Source organism: Bombina bombina, chromosome 6 (assembly GCF_027579735.1).
Source record: "Bombina bombina isolate aBomBom1 chromosome 6, aBomBom1.pri, whole genome shotgun sequence".
Classification (NCBI taxonomy): domain Eukaryota; kingdom Metazoa; phylum Chordata; class Amphibia; order Anura; family Bombinatoridae; genus Bombina; species Bombina bombina.
In genome coordinates this window covers 690,952,633-690,965,321 of record NC_069504.1, presented here as the reverse complement: position 1 = coordinate 690,965,321, position 12,689 = coordinate 690,952,633, and the positions used below count along the sequence as shown (strand labels likewise).

At 38.3% G+C, this 12,689-nt stretch overlaps 1 protein-coding gene across 1 annotated transcript in view; it reads left to right on the top strand.

The window, feature by feature from the left end:
- Positions 1-707: 707 nt before the first annotated feature.
- LOC128663449 (uncharacterized) overlaps positions 708-12,689 on the top strand; it is a 236,922-nt gene continuing 224,940 nt past the window's right edge. Inside the window, exon 1 of the mRNA XM_053717777.1 lies at positions 708-921. The gene's annotated coding sequence lies outside the window, so the exon portion shown is untranslated. The remainder of the gene's footprint in view (positions 922-12,689) is intronic.

Sequence of the window (12,689 nt, the reverse complement as noted above, 5' to 3'; positions counted from 1 at the left end):
TACATAGTGAACATGAGTATAAAAAAAAACATAACTACCACCAATGTTTTAGCCCTTAATGGGGAGTTTTGCAAGGTGCAATTCCCTCACAAACATTGTTTAAATATCTCTAGAATAAATTTTTTCACACCAGGACTTCCATGTCTGATGTTGCTTATCTCCGTCTCTGTAAGCTGCTGTACTGCTGCAACCTTGTGGACTACTTCATAACTGCAGTATTTGCTTTACTTTGAAGCAAACTTACTGCAATAGAGGAGAAAAGTGATTAAAACACCTGTGTCTCTCTGGTTTATAACAAAAATCGTACATCAGTTTATAAGTTACTATCCAACCCTTAGCTCTCCATTATTTTAGATTAGTGGAAACATTACAAAAAACTAGAAACATATAAATGAGTATTTAACCCTTTCAGTTGTACAATGTCTAGATCCACTGTGTCTCTCTTTGTCATATTTCTGGCTATTAATTCATTTGGATCACATAATATTTTAAGTGTAATGTCTCTTTATTTCTTTCAGGCATTGTTATTGTTTTCTTCGAAGCAACAAGGCCCCACTTTTTGTGACCAGAGAAGTCTCCATGACATGCTAGCAATCATCTGAGAACAGATAGTTTTAACCCAAGCCACAGTATTAAAGGGGCATAAAAGCCAATTATTTTTCTTTTATGATTTAGCATATGATTTTAAACAACTTTCCAATTTACTTCTATCATCAAATTGATTGGAAATTGGGAATCCCCCCTGCGGTTTGCAGCACAGTGTTTTCTTTGATACTAGTAGGAGAGCGGGCGGAGCAAATTTCAGTGTGAGACACTGACTGAATAGTGTGCAGCAGTTTGGAGCTCAGAAATGCCTACGCACCCTATCAAGCAGGAGACCAGCGGCTATCAAGTTGTGACCTGGATGCCGAGGAGTGACTAGTAAGTCTTTTATACCGGCAGGTCTATGAATAGTTGTGAGCTGACTCTGTGGCATTTTTGGATTAGATATATGGAGTGTCAGTGCGCTTTTTAAAGGGATATTGCTTTGTTGTGGATATTTGATTTTCCTTTGTTGAAAAGAAGAAGGGTAAGTTCAGGAGCGTGCACTTTATGGCAGCAGTATATTAACCGTGCTATACATTAGTAAGACCATTAGATGGCAGCATTTTTGTAGAAAATGAGCTGATTTCTTTAGGGCAGGGGTCGCCAACCTCAGGGAACACTAAACTCACAATTTTGAATCCCGTGGACCCTTAACATGAATTTTTTTTAAGAGGTACAAACCCCTATAATGTGTGTGTATATATATACTGTACATAACTAGTATAAACATAATAACCATAGCTAAGTTTACTTTATGTATATATATATATATATATATATATATATATATATATATACACTCACACACATACTGTACATAACTAGTATAACCATAGCTAAGTTTACATTTTGTATATATATATTATTTATTTATTTATTTATAAAATATTTTACCAGGAAGGATACATTGAGATTTCTCTCGTTTTCAAGTATGTCCTGGGATCACAAAACATTGCATTGATACAATAGGGTACAATAAAATACAAAAACAATAATAATACACAATATATGCAAACATTTAACATAGAGCAGGTACAAAATATTTAATCAACCATGACAGGAGCATTCTGTTTTGAGATATGTATAGAGGGATCTCTTAAAGGATTTTAGGCTTCGGGAAGTTTTTAAGGTGTGAGGGAGGTCATTCCATAATTGTGGTGCTCTGTAGGAAAAGGAGGATCGAGCTGCTTTCTTTTTGTATTGAGGCAAGCTAAATAATGTGCTGTTATTGGATCGGAGGTTATAGGAGGTGGGAATAGCAGGGGAGAGCATTCTGCTCAGGTAGGGTGGGAGCTTCCCAGAAAGGCTCTTAAAGACAAGGCAGGAACGATGGAGGGTGCGTCTGGATTCCAGCGACAGCCAGTTTAGTTCTTTTAGCATGTCACAATGGTGGGTCCTGTAGTTACATTGTAGCACAAAGCGGCAGAACGAGTTATATAACGTATTTAGTTTATTAAGGTGAGTTTGCGGAGCAGGTGCATATACTATGTCCCCATAATCCAAGATAGGCATCAGCATTTGCTGTACAATCTTTTCCTTTACTGTAAGGCTGAGGCAAGATTTGTTTCTGTACAGGGCACCTAAATTTGGATAAAGTTTAGAGGCAAGTTTTTCTATGTGGAGTCCAAAAGATAGATTGGGGTCTAACAACATACCTAAGTATTTAAAAGAGTGGACTGCGGTCAGCGTGCAATTGGATTTTGTTTTGATGCGAAGATGGGAATTTTGTAATTTTTGTATTTTAGGTCCCGTTCCAAAGATCATTGTGACCGTTTTGTCACTGTTTAGGAAGAGTTTGTTTTTCGAGATCCACTTTTCTACCTCTGTGAACTGGTCTTGGAGCACTGTTTCAAGCTGCAGCAGATCAGATTTGTTTGCATAGATTACCGTGTCGTCTGCGTACATGTGTACAGTTGAGGATTTGCAGACATTAGGCAAATCATTTATAAATACTGTATACTCTCTCTCTCTCTCTCTCTCTCTCTCTCTATATATATATATATATATATATATATATATATATATATTCACACACATACTGTACATAACTAGTATAACCATAGCTAAGTTTACATTATGTATATATATATATATATATATACTCACACACATACTGTACATAACTAGTATAACCATAGCTAAGTTTACATTATGTATATATATATATATATATATATATATATATATATATATATATATATATATATATATATATATATATAAAACATGGAAGGGAACTGCACTCCAAGACCGGACCAGGTACACATCCTGTGACTCAGCAACATCCAGCCCTGGGTGCTAAATCATACTCCAAAAAAGCTGTAATGTCACCAGAGCCACAGGCAGTTAACCCCAGTCCGGAATGGGTGCAAGAAACAAGGGGGATTACAATCAAAAAGTAATACAACACAAAGAAACACCCAGCACTCACCAGCTAGCTCACAGCTAAGATAAAATCATAACTGGAAAGGTTAGTTACCGCATCTGGCCAAATGGGAAAGCTCAGGCACCACGTCAAGGTTCTTTCCACTGCCTGAGTCCCTAACACAGCCACACCATCATGCGAGCTCACAAAGCCAAACAGACTGAGAACAAAGAAGGGGTGCACAGGTGGATATAATCACCCAGAGAAAATACAAAACATGGAAGGGAACTGCACTCCAAGACCGGACCAGGTACACATCCTGTGACTCAGCAACATCCAGCCCTGGGTGCTAAATAGCACTCCAAAAAAGCTGTGATGTCACCAGAGTCACAGGCAGTTAACCCCAGTCCGGAATGGGTGCAAGAAACAAGGGGGATTACAAACAAAAAGTAATACAACACATAGAAACACCCAGCACTCACCAGCAAGCTCACAGCTAAGATAAAATCACAACTGGAAAGGTTAGTTACCGCATCTGGCCAAATGGGAAAGCTCAGGCACCACGTCAAGGTCCTTTCCACTGCCTGAGTCCCTAACACAGCCACACCATCATGCAAGCTCACAAAGCCAAACAGACTGAGAACAAAGAAGGGGTGCACAGGTGGATGTAATCACCCAGAGAAAATACAAAACATGGAAGGGAACTGCACTCCAAGAACGGACCAGGTACACATCCTGTGACTCAGCAACATCCAGCCCTGGGTGCTAAATAGCACTCCAAAAAAGCTGTGATGTCACCAGAGCCACAGGCAGTTAACCCCAGTGCGGAATGGGTGCAAGAAACAAGGGGGATTACAATCAAAAAGTAATACAACACATAGAAACACTCAGCACTCACCAGCTAGCTCACAGCTAAGATAAAATCACAACGGGAAAGGTTAGTTACCGCATCTGGCCAAATGGGAAAGCTCAGGCACCACGTCAAGGTCCTTTCCACTGCCTGAGTCCCTAACACAGCCACACCATCATGCGAGCTCACAAAGCCAAACAGACTGAGAACAAAGAAGGGGTGCACAGGTGGATGTAATAACCCAGAGAAAATACAAAACATGGAAGGGAACTGCACTGCAAGACCGGACCAGGTACACATCCTGTGACTCAGCAACATCCAGCCCTGGGTGCTAAATAGAACTCCAAAAAAGCTGTTATGTCACCAGAGCCACAGGCAGTTAACCCCAGTCCGGAATGGGTGCAAGAAACAAGGGTGATTACAAACAAAAAGTAATACAACACATAGAAACACCCAGCACTCACCAGCAAGCTCACAGCTAAGATAAAATCACAACTGGAAAGGTTAGTTACTGCATCTGGCCAAATGGAAAAGCTCAGGCACCACGTCAAGGTCCTTTCCACTGCCTGAGTCCCTAACACAGCCACACCATCATGCAAGCTCACAAAGCCAAACAGACTGAGAACAAAGAAGGGGTGCACAGGTGGATGTAATCACCCAGAGAAAGTACAAAACATGGAAGGGAACTGCACTCCAAGACCGGACCAGGTACACATCCTGTGACTCAGCAACATCCAGCCCTGGGTGCTAAATAGCACTCCAAAAAAGCTGTGATGTCATCAGAGCCACAGGCAGTTAACCCCAGTCCGGAATGGGTGCAAGAAACAAGGGGAATTACAAACAAAAAGTAATACAACACATAGAAACACCCAGCACTCACCAGCTAGCTCACAGCTAAGATAAAATCACAACTGGAAAGGTTAGTTACCGCATCTGGCCAAATGGGAAAGCTCAGGCACCACGTCAAGGTCCTTTCCACTGCCTGAGTCCCTAACACAGCCACACCATCATGCGAGCTCACAAAGCCAAACAGACTGAGAACAAAGAAGGGGTGCACAGGTGGATGTAATCACCCAGAGAAAATACAAAACATGGAAGGGAACTGCACTCCAAGACCGGACCAGGTACACATCCTGTGACTCAGCAACATCCAGCCCTGGGTGCTAAATAGCACTCCAAAAAAGCTGTGATGTCACCAGAGCCACAGGCAGTTAACCCCAGTCCGGAATGGGTGCAAGAAACAAGGGGGATTGCAAACAAAAAGTAATACAACACATAGAAACACCCAGCACTCACCAGCTAGCTCACAGCTAAGATAAAATCACCACTGGAAAGGTTAGTTACCGCATCTGGCCAAATGGGAAAGCTCAGGCACCACGTCAAGGTCCTTTCCACTGCCTGAGTCCCTAACACAGCCACACCATCATGCGAGCTCACAAGGCCAAACAGACTGAGAACAAAGAAGGGGTGCACATTTTATCTTAGCTGTGAGCTAGCTGGTGAGTGCTGGGTGTTTCTATGTGTTGTATTACTTTTTGTTTGTAATCCCCCTTGTTTCTTGCACCCATTCCGGACTGGGGTTAACTGCCTGTGGCTCTGGTGACATCACAGCTTTTTTTGGAGTGCTATTTAGCACCCAGGGCTGAGTCACAGGATGTGTACCTGGTCAGGTCTTGGAGTGCAGTTCCCTTCCATGTTTTGTATTTTCTCTGGGTGATTACATCCACCTGTGCACCCCTTCTTTGTTCTCAGTCTGTTTGGCTTTGTGAGCTCGCATGATGGTGTGGCTGTGTTAGGGACTCAGGCAGTGGAAAGGACCTTGACGTGGTGCCTGAGCTCACACACATACTCTACATAACTAGTATAACCATAGCTAAGTTTACATTATGTATATATTTACACATTTTTAAGAATTCTTTTTTTTTAAATTAACTAACTGAATGACAGAACTGAGAGAATACTTCCAAATGACAGATGAAGGGTGAGTGACAACTTTTGAGCTGGAAACAGAGAGGCAGAAAGTGGGGAAAAAAAAATTATGTTTAAACAGACCACAAGACTTCCAAGTAACCTCCCCAGTTAGGAATTATTCAAAACTACTTTTGATCATGGACATACAAAGGGAGTCATAAATATATTATATCAGAAAGCTCTAAATATGGATGTGAGCTAACCACGACCGATGTTACTGGCAGTTACTATAATACTGGTGGGATATGGCTAATCTGCTGGATGGCAATAACTGGAATTAAGGTGGAATGGCTTTGTGCTCGGGAAAATTATTAGAATGAAAAATAATTAATATTTAATTAAAGAAAAAAGAGATGGATGGGAGGAAGACACACAGCAATATAAGTCCATCTAAAGGAATTAGGAAAACTACTGCAAAGAGACAGGTAAAGGGAAGACAATAAATGAAATATGAGAAAAAAAAATAAGATTTTCTTTTTTTTATATACTATAATTCCATTATTTTAAGCCAATACTATACCAACCTCTGCTGGCTTTTGAATGGAAGCATCTTCCTCTGAGCAGCCCGCTGGGTGGGAGGAGTTAAAAATACAATCTAGCTACGCAAATTGTGCAGTACTACGCAACATGCATAGGGAGATTGTAATTTAACTCCTAATCTGTCGGTTTTCACTGATGTCCAGCCAGGGGGTGACACCATCAGAGGAGATTAATTCCTGCTTGATGGTGCCAAGGACCACCAGCATCTTCTCATGGACTACCAGTGGTCCATGGACCACTGGTTGGCGACCGCTGCTTTAGGACAATGCCCTACAAAAGGCAATTTTAAGGGTTCACAAAAGGCCCTTTTAAGGGCCCTTGGTAGTTTATTATTGATTAGGGTTTTATATTTGTTTTTGTTTTTTTTTAAACAGGGTATTAGAATAGGAATACTTTTTACTGTTTTGGATAATTTTGTTTGTTATTTATTGTAATGGTAGTTTTTTTTATTTTTTTGTAAATCTAGTGTTTTTTATTTTTTATAATGTTAGGTTTTAGTGTAAGGTAGCTTAGGTTTTATTTTAAAGGTAAATATGTATTTATTTTATCTAGGTAGTTAGTGAATAGTTAAAAGCTATTTACTAACTAGTCTACCTAGTTAAAATAAATACAAACTTATCTGTGAAATAAAAATAAAACCTAAGCTATCTACAATATAACTATTAGTTATATTGTAGCTAGCTTAGGTTTTATTTCACAGGTAAGTGTGTATTTTGTTTTAAATATGTATTACTTAGTTAATAATTGTAACTTTAATTTAGCTCTATTTTAATTATGTTAAAGTTAGGGGATGTTAGGTTTAGGTATAGGGTTAGGTTTAGGGTTATGGTTAGATTTAGGGGTTAATAGTTTTATTTAGGTTGTTGCGATGTGGGGGGCTGGCGGTTTAGGGGTTAATAGGTGTATTTAGTGGTAGTGATGTTAGAGGCCAGAGATTTAGGGGTTAATAACTTTATTAAGTGGCGGCGATGTTGGGGAGCGGCGGAATAGGGGTTAATATATTTATTATAGTGTGGCGATGTTGGGGTGCAGGGGAATAGGGGTTAATAACTTTAGTATGGTGGTGGCAATATCAGGAGTGGCAGATTAGGGGTTAATAGATTTATTTAGCTGGCAGCGATATCGGGAGCGGCAGATTAGGGGTTAATAACATTATGTAGGTGTTGTGATGTCGGGGGCAGCAGATTAGGGGTGTTTAGACGTGGGGTTTATGTTAGGGTGTTAGGTTAAACGTAACTTGTTTTTCCCCATAGACATCAATGGGGTTGCGTTACGGAGCTTCCGCGATCGCAGGTGTTAGTTTTTCTTTCTAACACGCTCTCTCCATTCATGTCTATGGGGAAAGCATGAATGAGCATGTCAAAGCAGGGCTTGTATTTTGTGCGGTATGGAGCTCATCGCAACCATATCACACGCACAAAGCGGCTTTTTAAAAACTTGTAATGGCAGCGCTATGGAGGGTGAAGAGAAATTGTACACGTTCAAGTGACTACGAGATAGAAGCAAGTACTCTCAGAGATCGCTTTAAAGTAAAAAAATACCCTGACGATCTAGTAGAGAGAGCATATAATAGGGCTAAAACTACAGATAGGGATACTATGATCACAAAAGACAAACAGGTAACTCAAAATACCTCAAAAAAACGAGGTCTAAATTTTGTATATATATACTCACACACATACTGTACATAACTAGTATAACCATAGTTAAGTTTACATTATATATATATATATATATATATATATATATATATATATATATATATATATATATATATATATATATACATATACTCACACATACTGTACATAACTAGTATAACCATAGCTAAGTTTACATTATGTATATATTTACACATTTTTAAGAATTATTTTTTTAAATTAACTAACTGAATAACAGAACTGAGAGAATACTTCCAAATGACAGATGAAGGGTGAGTGACAACTTTTGAGCTGGAAACAGAGAGGCAGAAAGTGGGGAAAAAAGAATAATGTTTAAAAGGACCACAAGACTTCCAAGTTACCTCCCCAGTTAGGAATTATTCAAAACTACTTATGATCATGGACATACAATGGGAGTCATAAATATATTATATCAGAAAGCTCTAAATATGGATGTGAGCTAACCACGACCGATGTTACTGGCAATTATTATAATACAGGTGGGATATGGCTAATCTGCTAGATGGCAATAACTGGAATTAAGGTGGAATGGCTTTGTGCGCGGGAAAATTATTAGAATGAAAAATAATTAATATTTAATTAAAGAAAAAAGAGATGGAGGGGAGGAAGACACACAGCGATATAAGTCCATCTAAAGGAATTAGGTAAACTATTACAAAGAGACAGGTAAAGGGAAGACAATAAATTAAATACGAGAAAAAAAAAAATAAGATTTTCTTTTTTTATATACTATAATTCCATTATTTTAAGCAAAGACTATGCCAACCTCTGCTGGCTTTTGAATGGAAGCATCTTCCTCTGAGCAGGCCGCCGGGTGGGAGGAGTTAAAAATACAATCTAGCTACGCAAATTGTGCAGTACTACGCAACATGCATAGGGAGATTGTAATTTAACTCCTAATCTGTCGGTTTTCACTGATGTCCAGCCAGGGGGTGACACCATCAGAGGAGATTAATTCCTGCTTGATGGTGCCAATGACCACCAACATCTTCTCGTGGACCACCAGTGGTCCATGTACCACTGGTTGGCGACCGCTGCTTTAGGGCAATGCCCTACAAAAGGCAATTTTAAGGGTTCACAAAAGGCCCTTTTAAGGGCCCTTGGTAGTTTATTATTGATTAGGGTTTTATATTTGTTTTTTTTTTTTTTTAAACAGGGTATTAGAATAGGAATACTTTTTACTGTTTTGGATAATTTTGTTTGTTATTTATTGTAATGGTAGTTTTTTTTATTTTTTTGTAAATCTAGTGTTTTTTATTTTTTATAATGTTAGGTTTTAGTGTAAGGTAGCTTAGGTTTTATTTTAAAGGTAAATATGTATTTATTTTATCTAGGTAGTTAGTGAATAGTTAAAAGCTATTTACTAACTAGTCTACCTAGTTAAAATAAATACAAACTTATCTGTGAAATAAAAATAAAACCTAAGCTATCTACAATATAACTATTAGTTATATTGTAGCTAGCTTAGGTTTTATTTCACAGGTAAGTGTGTATTTTGTTTTAAATATGTATTACTTAGTTAATAATTGTAACTTTAATTTAGCTCTATTTTAATTATGTTAAAGTTAGGGGATGTTAGGTTTAGGTATAGGGTTAGGTTTAGGGTTATGGTTAGATTTAGGGGTTAATAGTTTTATTTAGGTTGTTGCGATGTGGGGGGCTGGCGGTTTAGGGGTTAATAGGTGTATTTAGTGGTAGTGATGTTAGAGGCCAGAGATTTAGGGGTTAATAACTTTATTAAGTGGCGGCGATGTTGGGGAGCGGCGGAATAGGGGTTAATATATTTATTATAGTGTGGCGATGTTGGGGTGCAGGGGAATAGGGGTTAATAACTTTAGTATGGTGGTGGCAATATCAGGAGTGGCAGATTAGGGGTTAATAGATTTATTTAGCTGGCAGCGATATCGGGAGCGGCAGATTAGGGGTTAATAACATTATGTAGGTGTTGTGATGTCGGGGGCAGCAGATTAGGGGTGTTTAGACGTGGGGTTTATGTTAGGGTGTTAGGTTAAACGTAACTTGTTTTTCCCCATAGACATCAATGGGGTTGCGTTACGGAGCTTCCGCGATCGCAGGTGTTAGTTTTTCTTTCTAACACGCTCTCTCCATTCATGTCTATGGGGAAAGCATGAATGAGCATGTCAAAGCAGGGCTTGTATTTTGTGCGGTATGGAGCTCATCGCAACCATATCACACGCACAAAGCGGCTTTTTAAAAACTTGTAATGGCAGCGCTATGGAGGGTGAAGAGAAATTGTACACGTTCAAGTGACTACGAGATAGAAGCAAGTACTCTCAGAGATCGCTTTAAAGTAAAAAAATACCCTGACGATCTAGTAGAGAGAGCATATAATAGGGCTAAAACTACAGATAGGGATACTATGATCACAAAAGACAAACAGGTAACTCAAAATACCTCAAAAAAACGAGGTCTAAATTTTGTATATATATACTCACACACATACTGTACATAACTAGTATAACCATAGTTAAGTTTACATTATATATATATATATATATATATATATATATATACATATACTCACACATACTGTACATAACTAGTATAACCATAGCTAAGTTTACATTATGTATATATTTACACATTTTTAAGAATTATTTTTTTAAATTAACTAACTGAATAACAGAACTGAGAGAATACTTCCAAATGACAGATGAAGGGTGAGTGACAACTTTTGAGCTGGAAACAGAGAGGCAGAAAGTGGGGAAAAAAGAATAATGTTTAAAAGGACCACAAGACTTCCAAGTTACCTCCCCAGTTAGGAATTATTCAAAACTACTTATGATCATGGACATACAATGGGAGTCATAAATATATTATATCAGAAAGCTCTAAATATGGATGTGAGCTAACCACGACCGATGTTACTGGCAATTATTATAATACAGGTGGGATATGGCTAATCTGCTAGATGGCAATAACTGGAATTAAGGTGGAATGGCTTTGTGCGCGGGAAAATTATTAGAATGAAAAATAATTAATATTTAATTAAAGAAAAAAGAGATGGAGGGGAGGAAGACACACAGCGATATAAGTCCATCTAAAGGAATTAGGTAAACTATTACAAAGAGACAGGTAAAGGGAAGACAATAAATTAAATACGAGAAAAAAAAAAATAAGATTTTCTTTTTTTATATACTATAATTCCATTATTTTAAGCAAAGACTATGCCAACCTCTGCTGGCTTTTGAATGGAAGCATCTTCCTCTGAGCAGGCCGCCGGGTGGGAGGAGTTAAAAATACAATCTAGCTACGCAAATTGTGCAGTACTACGCAACATGCATAGGGAGATTGTAATTTAACTCCTAATCTGTCGGTTTTCACTGATGTCCAGCCAGGGGGTGACACCATCAGAGGAGATTAATTCCTGCTTGATGGTGCCAATGACCACCAACATCTTCTCGTGGACCACCAGTGGTCCATGTACCACTGGTTGGCGACCGCTGCTTTAGGGCAATGCCCTACAAAAGGCAATTTTAAGGGTTCACAAAAGGCCCTTTTAAGGGCCCTTGGTAGTTTATTATAGATTAGAGTTTTATATTTTGGGGTGTTTGTTTTTTTTTAAACAGGGTATTAGAATAGGAATATTTTGTATTGTTTTGGATAATTTTGTTTGTTATTTATTGTAATGGTAGTTTTTTTTTTTTTTGTAAATCTAGTGTTTTTTATTTTTTGTAATGTTAGGTTTTAGTGTAAGGCAGCTTAGGTTTTATTTTAAAGGTAAATATGTATTTATTTTATCTAGATAGTTAGTAAATAGTTAATAACTATTTACTAACTAGTCTACCTAGTTAAAATAAATACAAACTTATCTGTGAAATAAAAATAAAACCTAAGCTATCTACAATATAACTATTAGTTATATTGTAGCTAGCTTAGGTTTTATTTCACAGGTAAGTGTGTATTTTGTTTTAAATATGTATTACTTAGTTAATAATTGTAACTTTAATTTAGCTCTATTTTAATTATGTTAAAGTTAGGGGATGTTAGGTTTAGGTATAGGGTTAGGTTTAGGGTTATGGTTAGATTTAGGGGTTAATAGTTTTATTTAGGTTGTTGCGATGTGGGGGGCTGGCGGTTTAGGGGTTAATAGGTGTATTTAGTGGTAGTGATGTTAGAGGCCAGAGGTTTAGGGGTTAATAACTTTATTAAGTGGCGGTGATGTTGGGGAGCGGCGGAATAGGGGTTAATATATTTATTATAGTGTGGGCGATGTTGGGGTGCAGGGGAATAGGGGTTAATAACTTTAGTATGGTGGCGGCAATATCGGGAGAGGCAGATTAGGGGTTAATAACATTATGTAGGTGTCGTGATGTCGGGGGCAGCATATTAGGGGTGTTTAGACATGGGTTTTATGTTAGGGTGTTAGGTTTAAGTGTAACTTGTTTTCCCCCATAGACATCAATGGGGTTGCGTTACGGAGCTTCCACGATCGCAGGTCTTAGTTTTTCTTTCTAACACGCTCTCTCCATTCATGTCTATGGGGAAAGCATGAACGAGCATGTCAAAGCAGGGCTTGTATTTTGTGTGGTATGGAGCTCATCGCAACCATATCACATGCACAAAGTGGCTTTTTAAAAACTTGTAATGGCAGCGCTATGGAGGGTGAAATAACGAAATTTGTGTTGCCTTCATTAACTACCCTCTATAGCGCACAACTCGTATTCTACCTGTA